The following is a 6,040-nucleotide window of genomic DNA, read 5'->3' on the forward strand; positions in this document are numbered from 1 at the left end:
ACTTCATATGACAATGCATTTTATATACAGTAGTCATACATTTGTTTTATGGACCCACACATAACATTGGGGGGAATTCCACAGCTTAATGTGTTGCCTAATTTTAGAATCATGGACATGATTTAACTAAATTAAAATAAGGGAACGATAATTAATTATACATGACCAAATGGGAACACATTCTAAATTCATGGCCTATTTTCCCCCTTTCCCAGGGGATTCCAAACTCTTACTGTATTCTGCTGTTATTTGCACCTGACACACTTTACCACAAAGCTACCTTTTTACCAAAATAACATGATTTGAAAAAAAAAATTAAGATTAAGAGTTGCAAAAACTATGCAGTCGGCTATATGAAAGGAGAGACACAGCTGACCACATCTCATCATTCCCTGCCTATGGCCTGCATGCTTTTACAATAGTCATACATTCGGCAGAAGATTTCCCCATAAAAAGAGCAAAGAAAATGAAAGGGATTTCATTTACTCCTGCTTATTGCTTATTTAAATCAGTCAGTTCTTAACACATTTCTTCATGCAAGGAATCAACACAAATAATCACAGGTGTCAAGCAGAGAATCCTATCAAAAATAATACACTACAGTATAAGCAGCATTATGCATTCGCTTGCCGCACTTATGCAGTGTGCGTGTTTGGCCTTAAGTCAATCTGTGCATTGATTGCGGTTCTTGATGAGCTGAGGTCTTTCGGGAGCTCTTTAAACTGGCTCACCTGCTGTTTGCTGTATGTTTGCATGCATATGTGCTTGTTTGCTGCACCCATTCACTCTGCAACCGCTCATCCTTTCGTTCTCTCCCTCATTCCCTTGTTCCTCTTTCTCGCTTACTTATTATTATTCCAGCCGCTCCACAGCAGGAATAATTGGTCCGATCAAACTTTCTCCCAATAATGCAAACAGAATCATTACCCCTAATGAAGTGAACACTCTGCAGTCAGCTATATGAACGCATCATTTTGGAGAAATAAGGTGCTCTTGATAAGTCAGATTCTGATGAGAACATACCTGGACTGAAGCTCCCAATCTGATGTCTTCAGAGAAACACAACCTGCTGTGCTGAAACGCGCCTGACTCAACCAGAGCCCTGCGTGTCCCTTAATGCACACACACCTCCATTTGTACAGTACACTGTCTGTGCGCACAGCTTGTTAACTACACTCCACAGAGCACCCTGTAGAGATAGCATGAGAGGGAGAAAGGGAGAGAAGAGACTGCAGCAGTACCAGTTGCATTTAACGACCCTCTCAGCAGACAGAGGCAGCCAGCATGGGACAGTTCCATTTCACCGGCAGCTCATTGTCATTAGAATGCCTCTCTTTCAGCATCATCCACAGCCTGGTTTGTGTTCCTCCTTTGTGAGCTGGTGCTATGAGCAGAAGAGCACAAAGGCTTCTAAAAGCTGCTGGAATTGTTGCTACTTAGCTGTCTATCAAAGATTTCTTGAAAGAGAAGAGTCTAGTCAACATCACAGAAATGTGCATAAAAAAAAAAAAACGTCAACTGGACTAGTCCTTTCAAATATTTGTATGCTGAATAATAAATCTATCTATCTACCTACCTACACTGCTTAACGATTTTAAAAAATACATAAAAAATACATTTGTACATTTGTACATCAGGTTTTATTTTAATCAATTCATTAATTTATTTGTGTATATTTCTTCCAGCAAAGCATTTATTCATATGGACAAAATAAAGTAAAAGTTAAGACATTTATGATGCTAAAAATAATGCATGTTTTACTAAAATTAAAAACACTTTGTAAACACTTTTTTTCTGCTGTAAATTTCACACATCAAAAATGGGGAGTCTATTTGATTGACTCTTTTTTGGAGCCAGCCTTTAGCAGCCAGTCGATGAATTGCAGTTTTAGTCACTTCTGTGTTGGTTTCATGAGAGAGACCGGAAGGTTGCCGCATTGTGCCTATACAACACTTAAAGGGTTAGTCCACCCAATAATCAAAGTTATGTCATTAATAACTTACCCTCATGTTGTTCCAGACCCGTGAGACCTCCGTTCATCTTTGGAACACAGTTTAAGATATTTTAGATTTAGTCCGAGAGCTCTCAGTCCCTCCATTGAAGCTGTGTGTACGGTATACTGTCCATGTCCAGAAAGGTAAGAAAAACATCTTCAAAGTAGTCCATGTGACATCAGAGGGTCAATTAGAATATTTTGAAGCATCGAAAATACATTTTGGTCCAAAAATAGCAAAAACTACGACTTTATTCAGCATTGTCTTCTCTTCCGTGTCTGTACAGTGTAGTGATATCTGGTTCATGAACGAATCATTCGATGTAACAGAATCTTTTTGAACCAGTTCACCAAATCGAACTGAATCGTTTAAAATGGTTTGCGTCTCAATTAACTTTTTTAATGTGGCTGACACTCCCTCTGAGTTCAAACAAACCAATATCCCGGAGTAATGCATGCACTCAAACAGTACACTGACTGAACTGCTGTGAAGAGAGAACTGAAGATGAACACAGAGTCGAGCGAGATAATGACTCGTTCACGAGTCAAGAGCCGGTTGCATCAGTTTTTGGATCACCAGTAGTTCTTTCGGACAGTTCGATTCAATAAACCGGTTGAAGAAACCTTTGCGCTCGACATAATAGCGTCATTTGTGATGATTGCCCTTGATTCAAGCCTTCGGTTTACCAGCGCTCATAAAATTAGCACAGAATCAGTTCAGAATCAATCACCAAAAGAATCAGTTCGGTTCAGACGCTCTGTGTGTCGGTCTGCGTCACGCTGAATCACACATGCGCAGTATCATCAGCTCCTCGGTTCTCGAATCGGACGCATCTGACAGAAACGGTTCTTGACTTGAGAACAAGTAAATCTTTTGTTTGTTATCTGGCTCGGCTCGGCTCCGTGACCCTCTGATGTCACATGGACTACTTTGATGATGTTTTTCTTACCTTTCTGGATATGGACAGTAGACCATACACACAGTTTCAATGGAGAGACTGAGAGCTCTCGGACAAAATCTAAAATATCTTAAACTCTGTTCCAAAGATAAATGGAGGTCTCACAGGTTTGGAACGACATTAAGTTATTAATGACATAATTTTGATTATTGGGTGAACTAACCCTTTAACTGGAACAAAAGCCTTACATGACTCTTAAAATGTAAAGAAAATAAAAAATACATTTGAGTGCTAAACACTCAATATAATCTCCAAAGTTTAGACTAAAGACATTCAATGATCCATCAAACAGTACATGGATCATGATGCCTTCATTCACCTCTGCCGTCCTCTACACTCAAAAAAGGTTTGAATAGCATTTTTTTGCACTGTAGACGTCTCTTTTGTACATTCCGTCAAACATTTACCCACTACCTTTCTATATTTGTGTACTCCTCCTTGGGGTTCAGTAATTCGATTTGGAAAATTTGAACCTGCCATTTTAAAACCAAAAGCTGTTGGATCATATCAGAGCTATAGATATAAAGATCAAAGCAATGGTGGGAAAAAACGAGCTCAAAACAATGGCTGGCCCCTGAGAAATTACAATGAAAAAAAAAAACTGAAGTGAAAATGAACAAAAGATACAGAGACAACCTCCAAAATAATTCAACTTCCTGGGGTGAAGAGGATCATTATTCACAGAGCATACAAACAAACTAAAAATGGTGTCAAAGAAATGCAACATCTATTAAAACGGGTGCAGGGAAACGTCAGCATCCATTAAAACTTGTTCAGTTCAGCTCCAATATGTTTCTAGAATTGTGTGAAATGCTTTACTATAATTCTGAAACTATTAAAGCGGACACATACCATATGCTAATGTACTGTACTGTAAATATTAAGAAACCATATTCTGAGAGAAATGTTGTAAGAGAGCGAGAGAGAACAAAGGGGATTATTCTCAGGAATTGTATTTATCTACAGGTTATGCACATTATGTGATAAAGATAAGACCAATTTTTATATATATATATATATATATATATATATATATATATATATATAATTTACAAATAAAAAACAAATTTAGAGATAATGTATAACATTTAACATACTATTAAAATTAATATGATCATAGAAATGTGGCACAATGTGACAATCACAGCTACTAAATAACTGTGGTTTAAATATTCAATTATGAAAAAAATAATTTTGGACCAATGAGATTTTACCATGGGTGAGGCTACCCAGTTTTTACACCACATAAACAGAAATAAAGCAACCGACTAAAGACCATTTCTTTTCACAGGCAGCTATGACAAAAACACAGATTTACATCTCACAAATATATTTTAGTGCTTGAGAGACTTGTCGGTTGTTATCCTGCATTTATCCATATAACTATTAAAACATCCCTTTTGTTATTCTGGTATAGCCTAGCAGATCTGGGCTGGAAATCAAAATGTTGAAGGTTCAAAGCCACCTAAGGCCGATTCTTCAGCCGGTCTGCCCTTGATCAAGGCACTTAACCTGAGGCGACTCCGGAGGGACCGTCCCTGTGTCTTAACATGACATTGCTCTATGGCGATGTTGCATGAAAAAACATAAAGCGAGCTCAACTGGCCCCAGTTGTGTGGCGATAAATAATGAGCCTCAGTTTTATTCCCCTGGGCTCCAGAGTGGCTTTACAGTCTCTTTCTCTCCCAGCCATCCTATACACATCACAAACACCGAAACAGATCTAGGCAAAACCGTCATAATGAAGCACAAAGAGACGAATGCTGCAATCATCAGCCACTGATAGATGACGGGAATAGAGCTCACTTTAGATGGCAGCCGCTGCTCTTTAACAAAATATCATAACATTTGATATAAACTTGGCACTAGCTGTAACCATTTTATGGCACATCTAGTGTCTTTAAAAGGATTCAACGCTTCAAAAACGATTATGGCTTCAACTGGGGAGAAATTTCCAATCTTTCCTCAGTAAAAGTGCTAATACATCAAAACAGTAAAATACATTTGAACAGCTATTTAGACTGAAGAATTCAATATCTGTGATGTTTAAGCTAACTGGGTCCAAAAATAAAATAAAAAAACAACAGGGAAAGACAGGAAAAAATCCTATTCACTCATTCATCTACTTGCTTATGTTATATCGGTTAATAAACACATATACTTCAGAAATGATTGGAACTTTCAGTCATGCAGCACATATCAAAACCTGAAACTGACACACTTGACATTTCATTCTGCTCAAGTGACTCATCAGTTCTGTAATCTGCAAGACAGAATTGAGCAACCTGTCAACAGTGGCTCTTTTTTCTAAACCTAGGGAGGTATCTATGTAGGCAGCCTTTTAAGGCATCAAAGCTGCGCTTCCAAAACGAAGCCGGTTCAAAAGGTATGCAGCACAGTTGTGTTGCCTTCTGTAACAAAAGCTTAGGCAGAGCGAAGTTATAGAACCCAAGTGCAACTGTTTGAAACGAGCAAACTACAAAGCAAAAAGCCAAAAATAACAAACAAGGAACCAGAATAACCCAAAGAATACACAATGATTCACCAATGGGTCTACAATACAAGCACATACTTAAGTACAATACTAGACAAAGATCTGGGACAAACACTTGAATGTTTGTGTGTATATGCATTAACTGAATGCAGCTATCCATTAGCATTAGCATTCATCTCAGTGGTAGATCTCAGAAGCACATGGCTTGCATGCTACCATCTTTGTTCACAGGCACATTTTGGAGGTGCTGGAAAATTACAATGCTGATTGGCTGATGATACCACAAGAATGTGAAAAGGCCTTCACTAGTGACAGGAAAGAATCTACTTCATGCTTTTAAGCATCCATAGTATAGGCAAACTGTTTACGAGGCGATATTAATACAGAGGAACGCAGGAACAGAAACATAAAAATATTGATTCTGCTCGGAGTGTACCGATTGTATTTTTATTTTATTTTTCCGCTTTCAAGCCCCGATAAAAATACACTGTAAACCCAATACTTATGTTATTTTTATGCATATCATTTTTCCCTAAGCTTTGCAGAATGCTAAAGCCAAATTGTGCACTTTATGCAAAGAGGACTATTTGATGC

The sequence above is a fragment of the Carassius auratus genome, unplaced genomic scaffold (assembly GCF_003368295.1).
Source record: "Carassius auratus strain Wakin unplaced genomic scaffold, ASM336829v1 scaf_tig00000788, whole genome shotgun sequence".
NCBI classification, from domain to species: domain Eukaryota; kingdom Metazoa; phylum Chordata; class Actinopteri; order Cypriniformes; family Cyprinidae; genus Carassius; species Carassius auratus.